This window comes from Chionomys nivalis, chromosome 19 (assembly GCF_950005125.1).
Source record: "Chionomys nivalis chromosome 19, mChiNiv1.1, whole genome shotgun sequence".
Taxonomy (NCBI): Eukaryota; Metazoa; Chordata; class Mammalia; order Rodentia; family Cricetidae; genus Chionomys; species Chionomys nivalis.
In genome coordinates, this window is record NC_080104.1 from 10806008 (window position 1) to 10824715 (window position 18708).

The 18708-nt window shown below is 50.2% G+C and overlaps 1 protein-coding gene across 18 annotated transcripts in view; it reads right to left on the reverse strand.

Moving 5' to 3' along the window:
* Positions 1 to 18708, reverse strand: part of Trerf1 (transcriptional regulating factor 1) — a 231807-nt gene that overhangs the window by 72288 nt on the left and 140811 nt on the right. For all 18 annotated transcript variants that reach the window (XM_057751034.1, XM_057751033.1, XM_057751031.1 and 15 more), the window contains one exon: positions 5098 to 5212. The gene's annotated coding sequence lies outside the window, so the exon portion shown is untranslated. The remainder of the gene's footprint in view (positions 1 to 5097; positions 5213 to 18708) is intronic.

The window sequence follows — 18708 nt, forward strand, 5'->3', positions numbered from 1 at the left end:
CCCCTGCCCCATAGCTGTCCCCTACCTGACCCACGTGACCCGGTGCTCCACAGCCATCCCTCATCCAAAGCAGGTGCTCCACAGCCATCTTTCACACAACCCAGGTGATCAACAGCCATCCCCCACCTGACCCAGGGCTCCACAGACGTCTCCCACCTGAGCTGGTGCTCCACAGACGTCCCCCACCTGACCCAGGTGCTCCACAGACGTCCCCCACCTGACCCAGGTGCTCCACAGACGTCCCCCACCTGACCCAGGTGCTCCACAGACGTCCCCCACCTGACCCAGGTGCTCCACAGACGTCCCCCACCTGACCCAGGGCTCCACAGCTGTTCCCCACCTGACCCAGGTGCTCCACAGCCGTCCCCCACCTGACCCAGGGCTCCACAGACGTCCCCCACCTGAGCTGGTGCTCCATAGCCGTCCCCCACCTGACCCAGGTGCTCCACAGCCGTCCCCCACCTGACCCAGGTGCTCCACAGACGTCCCCCACCTGAGCTGGTGCTCCACAGCCGTCCCCCACCTGAGTTGGTGCTTCACAGCAATCCCCCATCTGACCCAGTGCTCCACAGCCATCCCCGACCTGAGCTGGTGCTCCACAGCCGTCCCCCACCTGAGTTGGTGCTTCACAGCAATCCCCCACCTGACCCAGTGCTCCACAGCCATCCCCCACCTGAGTTGGTGCTCCACAGCCGTCCCCCACCTGACCCAGGTGCTCCATAGCCGCCCCCCACCTGACCCGGTGTTCCACAGTCATCCCCCACAAAAGGTTCACAGAAAGAGTCACAATAGCCAGGACGGGGTAGCTGGGGAAGGGGCAAAAGTGAGGAGAGCAAGTGAGGGTCCAGGGTAGAAGCACTGGGTGGGGGTCCAGAAGTCCTTGACAGGATGGGAACAAAGCAGGAAGGTTTGCTGGTGACCACTGAAGAAGCAGGTCACCAAATATGCAGAAGCCACTTCCTGTCTTGTGGGAGATAAACAGCAGACTCAAACAAGTCTCCCGAAGCCGTCCGGCTATCTGAAGCACCCTGACACAAACCCATATTCTTTGTGAACATCCTGGTCCAAAACCGTCATGGATGTCTTGGGGACAGGGAAGGTGGGAAAAGAGGGGTCTAATCCTCCCTAGTCCTCCCAGACTAGCCTGTGACAGTGACCTCTCTGGGTCTTGGTTCACTCTAAAGTGAAAAAAGATTAGAAGTTTCTGCACAATAGTGTTCTTGAGATGGTGGTGGCAGTGGGGAGAGCCAGGGCGGGCAATACAAAGACAGAGCTTTTCTGACAAGACAGAGCAGCTGACAGCCTGCTGGACACTCCTCCCACCTAAACGCTAGCCAGGCCCGCCCCTGCTTAGCTTCTAGATGAGACAAGACCAGGCGTTCAGGGTGGCATGGTCATGGGCTCCACTCAACATTTCTAGCTGAAATAATAAGGGGCACGTGCCTTTAACTCCAGCAGAGATGGGAGATCTCCCTGAGTTCAAGGCTAGCTACCACTACATAGTGGGACCATATCACAAACCAGCAACTTCTGAGAACCAAGTTTTCTGGGAGCACTCAGTGCCAGGGTCGTGGTGGAGTCCTTTCCACACAAGAAGGCCACTTTTCAAAACAAAGCAAGGAAAAGCACTCCCCCACGCTGTGGTCCTCACCCTTGGCTGTTAAACTGCCTGGAATGACCACGGGAACATGTATGTGTGAGGAATTACATCCATTAGACTGACTGAGGGAAACCACGGTCTACAGCAAAGGAGGCAGCACCACTGCCTGGGCTGGAGTCCCCGCCAGCTGAGTGTTGGTGCTCTGGCCATCTGCCTCAGGTTCACGGATGTGACTTCCGCTGGGGGGAGAGCAGGGGACAAGGATGCGACGGGACCATGCTATCCTGAAGCTGTTTCTGTGAGGTATTTTATTACAGCCACAAGAAAAGGAATTGATAATACAAACCACCCAAAAACCCAACCAAACAAACCTCTAAACACACTCATGCACAAGTCCCAGGAGCTGTCGACAAATCTCACTGAAGGACGGTGTTAGAGGGTGCATTTCAGGGAGATGAGAAATGATTCCAGATTTGGGAAAAAGAAAAGAAGGTGGATAGGCATGAGGGAAAATCTGCACCAAAACCAGAGAACAAGAGTGTCTGATTTTAGGGGACAAGCAGGGTCAAGGGACAACACAAGAAAATTAGAGTGTGTAAGTTGGGAGAGGCAACGGTTAAAATGGAACCAGCCTGTGGTTCTGTATTATTTGGGAGGAGGGGAAACATTGGTTAATTTTAGACCTTAATATAGCTGTTAAAATATCCGGGGCAACCACTGAAAACAGGCACAGAATACATAGATTCTAATTAAGATAGCGAGAAGAACAAAGGGGGAAGCCAGTTCAGAGTACATGCATGCTCACAAGGTACCAGTGACCCTAATTTGTTCTTAAGCCATGCAATGAATCTTTTTTTCCAATGGTTTTTCAAGTCAACATCTCAACCAATAGCTTGGGCAGGCCTTGAATTTGGAATCCTCCTGCCTCAGCTTCCTGAGTGCTGGAATGATAGGAATACGCTAATCTACCAGACAAAATAGATAATAACCAGACCCACACATCAAAGAGCATTGTTCTAAAATATATAAAGTAAAAATGTCAGCACTGCAAGGAGCAGTTGGCAAATTCATTGGGAAATTTGAACACTTTTTCTTTCTTTTCAGGAGCTCATGGAGGTGTTGGGTACCGACTCTAGGGGTTCACTCCTGCGAGACAAGAGACCCACCACTGAGTAGTGCTCAGCTCACAACTCTTTCAATAACTAAGACATTAAGCATACAGAATCGGAAAAGGATTTAATATAGATGATTTGTGCAGTGCAAAGAACAACCACGTCTTGTGTGGTGGCTCACGCCTTTAGTCCCAGCATTCTGAGACTTCAAGGTCAACCTGGTCTGTAGGATGAGTTCTTGGTTAAATAGAGAGACCCTGTCTCAAACACAAGCAAGCAAACAAAACCAAACCCCAAAGTCAACCTTATTGTGTTGATCATGTAAACCAAATTAAATGCAATAATAAAAGAATACACATTCTTTCATGGGCTTAAGAAAAAAATGGAAGAGATTATATATAAAATATAGAGAAGGATTCCACAATATAGCTCAATATGCACTCTAAGTGCTCTCAGAGAATCTATAATCAATCTACTTTGAGAGGAGAGAAAGATAATCTAGGTCTGTCTGTCTTTCTCTACACCCCCCTCTTTTCCTCCTCCTTCCTCCTTCTTTTCTTCTCCGTGACAGGCTCTCTCTCACTATGCGTTCATGACTGGCCTGGACACCACCTGCCTCTTCTCTCAAGCACTGAGTCCACAGGTCTGCAATCATTCCGGCCATAGCCTGTCTTTCTTATCTCCAACAGAGGGAAGAGTGAGGGTTGAAGGACTCTTGAGCTTGGTACAAGTTGAGGAAGCAAGTGACAGGGCAGACACTGGAATCAAGTCCTTTCTAACACAGAGAGGACGAAGAGACAAGCTGAGTGACACCAGTGTCTAGGGAAGAGTTGTACAAAAAAGTAGTATCATGACATACTTCTCCAAATTCAAAGATGAGTCTGAGGTTCCAGGTGGCAGTGAGGGGTCAGCAGACAGAAATTACAGAGGAGCAGAAACAGTCCCAGTGTTAAGGAGGACTTTCCACCAAGTGTCTGTGACGTTCAGTCTTCACTGCCAACTCGACAAGACAAGAATTACCACAGAAACAGACTTCTGGGTCAATGAGGGTATCCAGGAAGTTTTAACTGAATGTGGGGGACACCATCCCATGGGCTGGGGATCGCAAAATAAATATGCAGAGGGTTGCGAGTCGAACACCAACACTTAGCTCTCCGCTTCCCGACTTCAGACACAGTACGCCCTGAAGCCTCATCCTCCGGCTGCCATGTCTTCCCCACCATGATGGGTCATACCCTTCACAAATGAGAAAATCCAAACCAACCCTTCTCCCAGTAAGCTGCTTCTGCCAGGTAGTTTGTCACAACAGAAAGGTAACTGATGGCCTTTCCAATGCAGTTTCAGATCCTTTTGACTTCTGTGAGTCTTTTGACTTCTGTCTGTCCAGGTCTAACCAGGAGTCCCACACCACAGTCTACTCTTTGCAGTTCCATCCTATCCCACAGATAGTTTTGAAAAGGTGAACTTATTTTTATTTGATTGGTGTGAGTGTTCGCTTGCATGCATGCATGTGCACCAAGTGCATGCGATACTAACGGAGGCCTACAGAAAGTTCTAGATTTTCTGGAACCAGAATTACATGCTGCTATGAGTCACCGTGTGGGTGCTGAGACCCTAAGCTGGGTTCTTTGCAAGTGTAGCCAGTGCTCTTAATCGCTGTCATCTCTCCAGGCCCATATCCCAGAGATTCACTCATTCAAAATTCGCTAAGAGACCCAACACAGGCCCAGGTTCAGGGGGGTGAAGTCCTTTCTGCCCCCACCTGACCTTCAATCACCAAATGAGTGCAACTTGCTTTGCTAGCCAACACACTTCCTCTGTGTGTGTGTGTGTGTGTGTGTGTGTGTGTGTGTACAGCACATCCGTGAAGGTCAGAAGACAACCTTGGTGTTAGTCCTCAGGCATCTTCCACCTTTTGTCTCTCACTGACCTGGAACTTTCCCCAGGATTCTATACTAGCTCCTGCACAATCTCCAGGATCGGCCTGCCTCCAATCCCCAAGTCTCCATCACTGGCACTATGAGAACTTACCACTGAACCTGACTTTTAACTCAGAGTCTAGGTATCCCAACACACGCTTTACCAACTAAACCATCTCTCCAGTCCCAACACGAGGCTTTTGGTTTGTTTGTCTGTCAGTGTGTAGCCCTGGCTGGCCTGGACCTCCATATGTAGACCAGGCTGGCTTTGAACTCAGAGATCGGGCTGCCTTCCAAGTGGCAGAATTAAAGGTGTGGACGTGGCTGTGCATAAATTTTTAAGTCTACCCTTTCCCCCAGTATCCCCTGTTCTTCCAGCACGCCACGACGGCTGAAAACAGCACATATAATTTGTTTAAACGAAGCATCTACTTTGAAGTGGCTTCCCCGAAGCCAGCAAGCTCACCTTGACCGTGGTAGCGGATGGCTGTGTTGGGGGCCTGGCTCTGGGGGCTTCTCCTGCGGCTGGCCAGTCATGCTGTTCTCATGCTGCTAGGCAGGCGGGAAGAAGAGACCTGGGTCTGAGGGAAAAGGAGAAGGCAGGGTCATTTTCTCATCATCCAAAAGAGGCCACTGGTCCAGAGCCCGAGGCGTTCCAGAGGCTTCCTGCATCCTCCCATGCACTGGGGGAGCAGGTGGGCGCGTGCACAGCACAGGTCTTTGCCAAGCTGTGCAGTGCATCCAGAGGACCCCGAGGAAGAGGCCGCTAGGATGACTTAGATGAGGTCCCCAAAATAGCAAGGGAGTTAACGGGGAGCTGTGGAGTACGGAACGGTGCTCCTCATGCCTCATGTCTGTGGTGAGCTCCAAGCACTGTGGTGCAGTACTTCTGCTAGCTACAGGTGCCGGGACACGGTACTTCTCCAACCGCTTGTAACAAGGGTCTCTTTGTTTTGCATTTTAATTGCTAAGCAATTGACAAAAATTTTCTGATATATAATACAAATTCACTGCTGGAGAAACGGAAAGATACTCAAAGACACAAAGACAAAGCTTTTTTTTTTTTTTTTAAAAAGTTACTCAATCTACTCAATCTATCAGATTATTGTCAAGTGAATGCGGGGGGGGGGCAAGCGCCTACTCTCAGTTTCTGGCTTCCCATGTGGGCTGAAGCAGGAGCACTGTACTGGGCGAGTCCCATTCTTGGATTATAGTTGGGGAGCACAGTTGGGGAGCACAGCGATGGAACACAGCTGTGCGGACACCCATGTGCTAATGATCCTCCCAGCCATCCACCGAGGGGTTTGGCTGGGGTCTTGGTTCAGAGGAGTGGGAGAGGCTAAACATAAGAGTAATTTCAAAGTCTCCCCCAGGACAACAGAAAGGTAACTCTGAGGGACCACAGCGTGGACTTTGGAAAGCGTCCCCAGCTGTCTGGAGCTAGGTAAAGTCACCACGTGCCATGATCTGGAAATGAATAGCAAGTTCACCTGCCCCGAGCCTCCTAGTGATACGTCCACCTTCCCAGTCCAGGCTCAAGCTGCCTCACTGAGTCAGAACAACAAGACCGCCATTAACACTGACAGAAGGCACTTCATTTTCAAAATACTAAGAGGGCCACTAGTGTTCATTTCACTTGATGGTATAAAAATGACCCCACATGTATGTGTGTGAGCACGTGTGGAGGCGTCCTTGACTGCTCACTTCCTCCCTGGACAGGGTTTTCAGGTGAGCGCGGAGCTCAGCACGGACCCATCGCGACATGGACCCCGTCTCTGTGTTGGAACTGCATGTAGGTTGCCCCGCTCACGCAGCACTTAGGAGTCCTAGGGATTCAAACTCCCGATCCTCGTGCCTGTGTGGCAAGCTCTTCAACTACCGAGTCACCGCCTCATAAAAACACCTGAAGGGAAAACAACAGCAAACACAACCAACCAGGAGTTTGGTGGTCACACCGTTTGCAACTTACATCGCAAGAGACTGGACACTCAGGTCTGGCTCCATGGGTATCAGGCACACACATACATGGAGGCGAACACAAAATAATACATACAGTACACACAAAATTAAAATAAACAAGTCTTTAAAAAAACAAACAAACAAACAAAAAAACAAAAAAAATTAAAACCAGACATATCTATTAGGTTTGTATGCATGCTATGTGCACACACTCACGAGGGTTTGAAGGAGTCACAGTGGCTGCGACAGGCAGAGGACAACCTCCAGAAACTGGTTCTCTCCTTCCACTGTGTGGGGTCCAGGGAGCACCTTTACCTGACCAGCCCTCTTGATTAAAGAAAAAAAATCAAGAAACCCTTTGTTAGCATGTCAGCTTTAAAAAAGGGGGAGAGGGGAAAAAGCCTTCCATGCCTGCTGCCTTCATGATTGCCCTGTGCCCAAGGGAGGTATTCCAAGCCATTCTCTCCCATCTCAATATTCAAGAGCAAATGCTCTGAGCTTCTGTGTCTCTCCCTCCCCCTGTGTCTCTGCTTTTAAGTAATTCTTATTTTAAACTTTAGAAACAGCTAGCCCTGAAGAAGAAAATTTCCCCTTTCAAAGGCTTGTTTTCTTTTTCATGCAAACACACACACATACACACACACACACACACACACACACACACACACCCCTAACCTAAACCTAAAGCATCTGCAATTTTGGAGTTGGCTGCTCACAAAATTCTATCAAGAGGATCGTCGTAAACATTCCCATGGCAACGGAAGTTTTCTGAAGGATGTCTGTATCATGCCAGAGATGGTACATCATTAACTCTGAACGTCGGCAGAGAAAAGGTTCTGGGGAAGACGTGTTTGTGTACAAAAGTTAATACAGCTATTGGCATCTGAGCAGCACACCTTATGGAGAGCCAAGAGATGGTGGCGGGAAGTGGGGAAAGGCTCCCCTGTGGACCACGAGTCCTTGCAAGGGCTTGTCTCTCCAGGACGCCTTGAACCCAGACCAGCAACTTGGATTGTCATCTACTGTGAATCAGCTTGGGTGTCCCTCTAGCTCCCTAACGCGCCTTAAGAGAGACACAGACAGCTAGCTATGGGCTGGGGAGACTCAAAAATGCCTGCTGTCAAGGTTCTCTGGTATCTGTACACACATGTACGCACGTTTACACACTCACACTAGCAAGTACATATTCCATACACAGAAAAGCACACACACACACACACACACACTAACACCACATACAGCACACACGTACCCCATCCATTTATAAAAGCTTCCAGGACCAGATAATTACAAGTGCCCTTTCTTACTAAGATGAAATTATGGGCTGGAATGAAGGGAAGGACAGTTAAATGAACTAGCGCAGTCCACTCAAGCATCCATTCCTGCATCAGTTGTACTAGTGCAGTAACGAGAGCCGGCCAACAAACACACGGATCACGTGAGCAGCTCTGGCCTGACTTTCGGGAGCTTACAGTCTGGTGTCAACTGACTAGGAGTTAGGAACAACCCTGAAGGTGGTGACCTGGAGAAGTGTGGCCGCTGCAGCACTAGACCAGCACAGAGAAGGCTGGCAGTGCGTCCCACGGGAATTAGCCTTGAAAACGGGCCCAGCGGAGCCAAGGAAGGCGCGGAGGACCGGTGCTGCAGTGAGGCCCTGTGTTCGGTCTGCGGCGTGAAGGAGCGCGGCTTCTTCCCTGTGTAAGCCTGACTTTGTCCGTGTGTTCTAATCCCTGTGTCAGTCAAGACAGGCATTCAAGTTGTGTGGTTTTTGTTCTTTCTCTGTTATTAGTTCCACCAGGTTACCTGGGAAACCAGGAACTATATATGCACCACTGCAAACTCCCCTCCTCCTAAGCTGGCACGAAGTATCCAAAATCAGGGCCCCTTTGCCCTCTCCCAATGCATTAGACGTGCTGAGTGTGCTACTCCAGCTCTTTCTGCTCTTTCTCCAACACCCATCTTGGCCGGCTTCAGTCTGGCCAACGGTAAACTTGGCTGGGCAGCGCTGATGTAAGACGGGCAGTGGGTGTGTGGGCCTGCGGTGTCAGGAGGTGGGCCTGGGGGTGTAACCCGATGGTAATCAGCTCCAACACAAGGCTCTAGGTTCAGTATTCAGGAAAGCAAAACGTTAGGGCTGCAGGAGGCTCGTGTGTCTGTCAGGAGGAGACCCTGTCTCATGTATAGACCATGAGTGCTGAGACTAAGAAGATCTAGCTCCAGTTTGGCCTTGCCTCTCACTGGCCACACAGCATTGTTCCAGAGAGAGAGAGAGAGAGAGAGAGAGAGAGAGAGACAGAGAGACAGAGAGAGAGAGACAGAGACACAGAGAAAGAGAGAGATAGAGAGAGACACAGAGAGAGACAAAGAGACAGAGAGACAGAGAGGAAGTCCCACCCACTGGGGTCTCATGAATCAAGTCTACACTGAGCACGCTTGCTGCACCCAACAGGCCCTGGCAAACAGGACAGCCATGATTCTTCCTCAAAGTGAAAATCAAGAGAAATCTACAAAGTCTGCCCAGTCAGGCCTTGCCCAGCTGCGCAAGGCTGGAGGTCAGTCGCTGTAACTGACTGACAGTCCCGACGACACAGGGGCTTTGGTCAGTCTTTAAGGATTCACGACTACCGTACTGGATCCCAGAGTGATTACAGTTGTCACCCAGGGACTGCACCCAGAGCCTTGGGGCTGGGGAGCCAGGCACTAGCTCTAGCCCCAGACCCATCGCAGACACGGGTGATAGGGCTTCTACCTCACAGGAGCGATGGAGAGATGGCTCCGTCAACAAGGAACTTCTGTGTGAGCAAGAGGACCCATGGGGCAAAATGGTGTAGTGTGGCTTGGGCCTGTCATCACAGTGATGGAAAGACGGAGGCAGGAGGATCCCTGGGCTCACTGGTCAGCCAGCCTAGCCAAATGGTACAAGCCCCAGGAAGGGAGAGGCCCAGCCTCAAAGCAAACTGATAAAAAATGCAACAACCAACACAGAAAATAAGATGATGGCACCTGAGAAGGCTGGCATTTGAGGCTGTCCCCTGGCTTCCACACACATGTTCACACCCACACACGCAAAACCTTGCACACCCCTGAATCACTACTGAGGTCACTAGGACACAAGCATGGAAACCAAGGCCTGGTGATTTGCCCAAGTCCACAAAACTGAATGGCTGAGTCCAAGCAGCAGCCACTCCATCTTCCTCTCTGCCCCACTGCCATCTCTCCTCATGTGACAGAAACTGGACTGAGCCCTTCCCATGTGACCATCAGGGGATCTCTGGAAGGAGGCATGCCTTCTCAAGGACCCATGGCCAACCAGAGGCCACTACAGATCCCCGGGCATTCATCCTCCGCCTGAGCCTCCATTTCCCCCCACAAAATGAAGGTGACAATGTTGGCTCACACACCACAGAGCTTTTAGAATCAGGGAGCAATGAAGATTAAGGTTAAAAAATCCTTTCACTGCACTGATAGGGGCGTGTGTGCGCGTGTGTGTACGCGTATGTGCACATGGGTGCGTGTGTGCTCACGTGCATGTGTGATGATGCTTCGGCAAGGGTGAGGGAGCAACTATGGGGAGCTGGCTCTCTCCTTCCCTGGGTCCTGGGGGTTGAGCTCAGGTTGTCAGGCGTGGTGACAAGTGCTTTCACCTGTTGAGCCATCTTGCCTGTCCCAAGATGGAGTCTTGAGGGGAACACATACAGACGTGAACACTTTACAGTGAGCGCCCGGAAGCCTAAGTAAAGGGTTGCTCCCTTTAGTCTGGAAGGGACAGGCAGGGGTGGGGGTCTGCCACAGAAGGGAGGGACAAAGGATATAGCCCATGGGACTTCCCAGACGGGAAGCTGGACCAAATGTGGAGAATTCCCTCCTCGCCACCCACAGTAAGCTAGAAATTGGCACAGGTGGGAAAGGGGGAAGGTGGGGGGAGAAGAAAGCGAGGCAGGGAAGAGAAAGAAGAGGAGGAAGAGGAGGGGGAGGGAGAGGAGGGGGAGGAGGAGGAGGGGGAGAGGAGAAGGGATGTAGTGAGGCCCAGGTTCCACAGAACACCCCAGAGGCAGTACCACGCCATCAACTCGGTGTTCTCTGATCGTGATGGGCTCTGAACTCACCCAGGGCACCAAGCCTCTGGCCTACGAAGGAATTATCTAGGTTAACTGGGGTGAGAGACTCACCCTGAGTGGAAGCAGCAGCACCCATGGGCTGGAGTCTGAGATTCTGTGAAAAAGGAAGGAGTGGCTGAGCGTCGATTGTGTGCTGTCTGCTCCTTAACTGCTGATGTGACCTGAGCAGACGCTCACTCACGCTCCTGTCACCACACACGCCTACATCCCTGAACCGCAGTCCCGAGGAAACGTCCTTCCTTCAGTCTTCCCTGGGACGTTATAACCACACCTGGGACACCAGTCATTCCGCCGCACCAACTCCCCTCAGCGAAGAGGGTGGAAGGAGACTGAGTTTATTACGTTCATTTATTTACTGTGTGTGCCTGTGTATATGGTAGAAGTCAGTGTTCTCCTTTTACCAAGTGGACCTGGGGATGGACTCAGGTCAGCAGGCAGCCAGTGCCTGTATCCAATGAGCCATCTTGCCAACCCCCAAAGAATTTTCAAGGACCAGAGTGCATTACATATGGAGACAATCTTAGCCTTTCTCCAAACAGCTCTTCTTTTTTTTGGATGCCTCACCCCACCCCACAGAGGCTGCGAAAAGGATGCTTTTTATGCCCTGGAGGTGAGAACCCCCTCCCCCAGCCCATCATGAGATACAGGCAGGTCATCCAGTCATCATGCAGGTCCAGGTCTACACTGGAGGGAGGTCAGCCCCTGCCCTCCCCCCTCCTTATCCACAGCTCTGACCACATTGTCTTTTGAGTCTTTGGAGACTCCAAGAGCCTTCGCTATCCCTGGGTCTTCACAGATGCCGGCTCCACTGCCTGGGACGCCTTGCCCAGCTTCCCCTGTATTGATGTCTACTGACGATCCTAGTTAGAACTTCAGTGGCCCAGCTCAAATCCTCCAGAAAATTAACACGGTTGCCACCAATTAACTGGTAAGGAGCCGGGCACACCATGTAGTCTGTACGTTCTGCAGCATGGCCTTCATCTGTTTTCCCACCATGTGTCTAGTGCTCTGTCTACCGTGGTAGCTCAGTCCTGACTGCACACCAAAAGCAGCCAGGCAGCTTCAAAACCCAGATGCCCGGGTTCCACCACAAGCCTACTGGATCACAGTGCTGAGGGCTGAGAGTGTAGGTCAGTCAGTAGAGCGCTCGCCGGACATGCACAAAGCCCTGGGTTCCATCCCCCGTACCCCATAAACCTGGTGTGATGGTGCACACTTGCCAACCCAGCACTTGGGAGGTGGGGGCAGAAGGACCAGAAGTTCAAAGTCATCCTCAGCTACATGGAGAGTTCCAGGCAGTCTGGGCTGCACGAAAGATGCTGTCATGAATGAATAAATAAGTAAGTAGAATGTTGGGAGATGTCCAGGTATTTGAAGTAAGTGGCCAACCCTGAGACCAACTGCTTTAAGGAAGAGGCCCTTCTTATGCCTTAGAACAAGCCTGATGAGAGTTCCCCAGGACCCTACTCCCTCTGGGTGTTAATAGAGTAGACCATGGAAGTGCTGAGGCCAATGAGATGGCTAAGGGGAAAATAAAGCCCAATGACCTAAATTCGATCTTTGCGACCTACATTGAGGTAGGAGAGAAGTGACTCCTGAAAGTGGTTGTCCTCTGACCGCCACACAGGTGCCGTGGTCTACCCAATACACACGCACACACACACACAACAGACACATCTACACACACACAGACACAACAGACACACATAGACACACACACACACACCTACACACACAGACACAGACACAACAGACACACATAGACACATGCATAGATACAGACACACACATAGACACACACATACACACACCACAGACTCACACATAAACACACAGAGACACATGAACACATACAGAGACACATGGACACAGACACAGAGACACCCAGACACATAGAGACACAGAGACACAGACACACATACACACACACACACACACACCTCACACACACACACACTTGAATTTAAGAAATGTTTTATCCTTGAGATAAATCCTGAAGCAATTCTGGAAAAGAGAAACACTCCCACCGTTAGGAGGAGTACAATTCCTTTCTCCAGCTGTTCCTCACCTGGTTACTTCTGTTTCCTGACCACAGTCCATCCCCTCATCCTCAGAGCCACAAGAGCGGCCTGGTGTGCTCCCGAAACAAATGGAAGTACCTGGAGCAAAAGTCTGACTTAGCCAGGGGTGGTGGTGCAAGCCTTTAACCCCAGCACTAGAGAGCCAGTGGCAAAGGGTGTCTGTGAGCTCTGAGGACAGTCTAGTGCGAGTTCCACCAGGGCTATGTAGAGAGACCTGTCTCGAAAAGCAAACAAACAAACAAAAACAAACCCTCAAATATTTAATTCAAACGACTCCAGCTATCCTGGGCAGCAGAATGTCCAAATTCATTTTTTTTCCATTTTTCCTTCCTTCCTTCCTTCCTTCCTTCCTTCCTTCCTTCCTTCCTTCCTTCCTTCCTTCCTTCCTTCCTTCCTTCCTTCCTTCCTCCCTGTTATTCTCTTCTTTTAACAAAAACAGGAAAAGTAAAAACTCGTTCACATTGGGGTTAGGTCACGGAGGGTCAGCCCTGGGTAGACTGGTCTCAAGGGGCACTTTGTAGAAACTGGCTATAGGACTTTGGGCTGGGGGAGCCTCCTCACAGGGTGGCCCCTGGTCTGGCCTTCCAAACAAGCTGTTTGTTCCCATTCAATGACCCTCTTCATGAGGGTGTAGGCAGGTGGAAGAATCTTTTCCCAAGCACATACTGAGAAAGAACCGAAGGGCAAACACGTTCTTCAGCCATTCCTCAGTCACAAGAGCCAATGCCCAGCGAGTGGAGGATGGGTGAACAAATGTGGCTCATGCACACGATGGAATATTACTTGCTCATAAAAGGGAATTAAGTTCCAAGAAATGCTAAAACATGGTGACCCTTGAGTATACTGTATCAAGGAAATAAATCAAATACAAGAAGCACCCAGAACCAGGGAGTCCAGAGAGACAGAAGGCAGCGCTGTGTCGTCTGGGGCTGGGGTAAGATGGCAGAGGTTCCTCTGGCAGTGACGACAGTGCCTTGGACTGGGGAGAGGATGCACACCAACGCCACAATGTGTATGTCTTTGTGGAGACAGTAACTCATGTAGCCCTGGCTGGCCCCTGACGAAGACAAGGATAAACCTGAACTGTTGGGAACTGTGGACCCCCAAACCCTGAATTTCCTGTAAACAACTTGTTTTCCTGTGCTTGCAGCTGCTCTGAGCAGGAGACCCTCAGGAGTTCCTGATGACAGGGGAGTGGTTTCTGGTGGGCTTGCAGCTGAAAGTTAGGGCATGGCCATTAGTCAAGGAGACCCTGTATAAACTGCCCTGGAACACAATAAAGGGGGCATTCTAGGCATTCTTCTTTCAAGGATGACCCGTGTTGTGTGTGTGTGTGTGTGTCTCTCTCTCGCTTTCTCTCTCTCTCTCTCTCTCTGTGTTTCAATCTCCAGCCCCTTGCCCAGCTTGTGAACTGTCCCATAGAGCGGTAGCATGCTACAGGCATAGTACCGTAGTTCACGTAGTACAGGCGCTACGGACATGTAGTAGTACGAATAGTACACTGAACCTTAGATCATCTTTCGGTGTCCGCCTCCTGAATGCTGGAAATACAGGAGTTTGGACCATTATAACCTGGTTTCTATGGTGCTGGGGACTGAACCCAGGGCCTTATGCATGCTAGGCAGGCACTCTATTAACGGAGCCACACACACAACCCCTGGCTTGCATTCCTTAATACGACCACTGGCTAATCTGATGTTATATGAAGTTCAGAAAAATGCATGAAGCTCCTTGGCGCTCACTGTGAGGATCTGGCTGTTTAGCTCTGGGGACCGGATTCTTAAAGAACAGGCTGAGCAACCGTGGGATGAGTGGTCTTCAGACACAGCCTAGAAGGTGGCGTAGATTTGTGTAAATGATTCCTTTTCTTCTGAAGAGTCAGTAAGTATGGGCTATTTATGTCGTGAGAGCTGAGTGTGTGCCAGGCACCAGCTGTGGTGCTTCCTAACGCTCCAACTCAGAATGGCACTGCGGGGCAGGGACAGCCTCTGCTCTGTTTCATAGACAAGGAGACTCATGGTCAGAGAGGCCACGTTAACAATAAACACGCTTGGCGCCCCAGACGTATTTCCCACTGCCTGCCACCGTGGGCTTTGACAGTCTCTTCCAGATGGTAGAAATGGCATTTCTGGGATGTGTGGGACCACAACCCTGATCTGAAACGTTCCAAACTCTGAACCACCACAGGGATAAATTCTACACTATCACCCGGTACGGCAGCTCACGCCTGTAATCCCAGCCTTTGGAAGGCTGAGGCATGAAGCTCGCGATGAGTTCAAGACTAGCCTGGGCTAGAGCGAGAGCCTGTCTGAAAAAAACAAAACAAACAAGCAAGCATGAAAGAAAGTCGTGCCCTGTCACAATGTTCCATGAACACAACCTTTAAAAATGATGTCAAGTTATGGGCCAGTGAGGGTTCAGTAGGTGCTGCCTCACCTGATGAGCGGAGGGCAAGCCTCGGGATCCGCAACAGAAGGGGAAATCAGATCCCCGTGCTCTGACCTCCACACGCACATGGTGGCATGTGTGCACACAGACATACATGCATATGCTAGTAAACTAAGTAAAAATCTATAAAAACATTACATGAAGTTACCTTTATCTCATGTGTAACACATATAAGAACAACTGAGTATTTATGTGTACACTCGGGTCCCCTAGAAATCTCATTAACACAGGCAGATATTCCAAAATCTGAAGTTAGAAACTCTTCAGGCCCCAAACACTTCTGGTGAGGCTCTACTCAGCCTAGATGTGGACAAGCCTCTCTGCTCACACGAACAGGAAAGGACTCTGCCTGACTTACTCAAAGTGTGGCCCTCAGACAGGAGCTTTGGGGTTCCAGGAGGCTCAGCCCTCACACCCAGACTGCTCAGACTCTGCAACCACCACAAAATTCCCGCCGAGCTGGAACATGAGAGCCACCAGTTTTCCCAGGGACCACAGCTGGCGATTTCGGCTGAGAATCACTAAAATGGGACCTGCGGAGATGGCTCCGAGGTTGAGAGTATGCACTGCTCTTGTAATGGACCCTGCTTAGGTTCCCAATATCCATGTTGGAGGATTCCAACCACCAGAAGCTCCTGTTCAGTGGATCTCATGTTCCCTTCTGGTCTCCCTGGGAGCCTGTACTCACACACACATGCCCATATAGACACACACCACAGGCACACACACACACATGCTTATAAATAAAAATAAAACAAGGCTGGAGTCCGCAGTCATGGAGAAGGGGAGGATGTTAGAGATTAAAACCTGAAGGAGGAACAGAAGGCCAGCAAGGCCGGCTGTCCTGCAGTCAGTAGGAGGTAAGAATATTGGAATCATACAGCTGGTGCCAGTTGCCATGGGGAGAGACTCTGGAGAAAGCATTTGGACAGTGTGCAATGGCCATGTTTGGTCACAGGGCAGGTACAGTGACTGTGGAACCTGTCTAAACAGTAGATGTAGGAACCCAAGGTGGGGAGATTTTTCACTGAGCACTTTCAGGGAACAGAAGAGCAAGCAGTAACACAGTTGGCAGTTCAAGTCTGCAATGAACAAAACCCAGACAGTTTTGTGATGGTTGTAGATGAATATAAATGGGTAAGTTTGTTATAAGAGCAAGTTAGGAACAAGCCTAAGCTATAGGCTGAGCTTTCATAATTAATAAGAAGTCTCCATGTCATTATTTGGGAGCTGGCTGACAGGACAGAAAAAGACTTGTTACGTGACCAGTGACATTTAAGACTTGCTTGTGTGTGTGTGTGTGTGTGTGCGCGTGCACACGCAGACTATTATGGAGAACTGATTTTTTTCTGCCTTGAGAAGACGCAGTGATTCATTTTCTATAGTATCTTTGCTAAATAAAAATATGCAGAGCTGAGATTGTTAAAGCGCACTTTTTGGAGGTGGAGAACTAGGGTATGGCTTTGGGCTATGAAGCCTAGAAAGAGAACACTCTTTGATTTTTAAGGGAGAAAACCCCCAATATATTAATAAAAAGTAACCCACTAAACTTGAGCAAACCTCAGTTCTTCATCTGCATAGGCACTGAAGATGCCCAACAGTTCCACGGTGGCACCCTGCTGAGCCGCAAAACACAGGACAACAGTTCCACGGTGGTAACCCTGCTGAGCCGCACAGCACGGACGGCTCCAGCACCCATCTTAGAAGAACAGTGCGAGGCCGAGTTTGCTCCACTTTCTTCTATTACCTTTACTTGTTTTGTGTCACAGCGTGAGTGTGGGGGTCAGAGAACAATCTGTGTCACAGCGTGAGTGTGGCGGTCAGAGAACAATCTGTCAGTGTGAGTGTGGGGGTCAGAGAACAATCTGTCAGTGTGAGTGTGGGGGTCAGAGAACAATCTGTCAGTGTGAGTGTGGGGGTCAGAGAACAATCTGTCAGTGTGAGTGTGGGGGTCAGAGAACAATCTGTCAGTGTGAGTGTGGGGGTCAGAGAACAATCTGTCAATGTGAGTGTGGAGGTCAGAGGACAATCTGTGGGAGTTGGGCTTCCTCCTTCTACCATATGAGTCCCTGAGCCTGAACTCAGATTGTCAGGCTTGGCGCAAGCACCTGCCTGCTAAGCCTCTTGCTGGCCCACATTTTATAATGGGGAGACGCAGGCTCAGAGAGGTTAAATACATTGCCCTCGCTCACCGGGAAATACCACAGTTCTATCAGCCAGAACTTGGCACTGTGGTCTTGCGCTGGGTAACGCCTTGCAGGAAGGGCACTCTCTACCAGTCCAGGACGGCTGGCTGTGGCAACCTGGAGACCTTCCTGACGTCAGATGGGGTGTCAGCTGACATCTATGGTCAGGGCCGGGGTGATGGATGGTAAGCACTGGAAATGCTCTGACCAACCCCACAACAGAAAATCACCTCACCTAAAATGTGAACAGGGCCAAACGTCAGACATCTGCCCTGGATGAGACAAGAGAACGTCAGCAAAAACTGGAAACAGGAGGTGGGGATTACAGGGCATCCCTTCCCTCACGTTCGGAGTCCTGAAGCTACACCACCTAAGCAAGCAGGCATTTATTTTTTAAAAGACTCATTTTTTTTTACTTCTTCACGTGTGTGCTTGTTTGTGTGAGCAAATGTTACATGTGTGCAGTTGTTCATAGAGGCTGGAAGGGGGTATCAGCTCTCCCATGTTGGTGCTGGAAACTGAACTCAGGGAGTCTGCAGGAGCACTTTGGTAGTGCACACTTCTGACCCCAGCACTTGGAGGCAGAAGCAGGCAGATCAGTGAGTTCGAGGCCATCCTGGTCTACAGAGCAAGTTCTAGAACAGCTGGGGCGATACAGTGAAACAATATCAACCATAAAACCAACCAACCAACAAAACGAAACCAAAAACCAACCAGACAAAATAAAACAAAACAAAAACAGCTCTTGACTGCTGAGCCATTGTGCCAACCCAACCCCACTGTCCCCAAGGCTGCCCGGTATTCCTTCTTCCAAGTGTCAGGAGAAAGGCCGGTTCTCCCAAAAGGGTGGCTAGCAGCTGTGCCTGAGGGTTAGCTGGGACTGTTCAGAAACAAGTGAGGAGCAGTCTTCACGCCCACAGGGAGGGAGTGGTCTTCAGGACCACAGGAAGGGAGAGATCTTCACTACCACGGGGAGAAGCAGTCTTCAGGACCACAGGGAGGGAGCAGTTCTCACTACCACAGTGAGGGTCTTTACTACCACTGGGAGGAGCAGTTCACTACCACAGTGAGGGTCTTTACTACCACCGGGAGGAGCAGTTCACTACCACAGTGAGGGTCTTTACTACCACTGGGAGGAGCAGTTTTCACTGCCAGTTTCTGAGATTGTGAAGACAGCAGATTTAGAGAAAAATCTGAGTCTTAAAAATCTTTTTTAAAATTACATTAATTTTGTTTTGTGTGTATGTGCGTGACTGTTTGCGTATTGCACATGCAGAGATCTGAG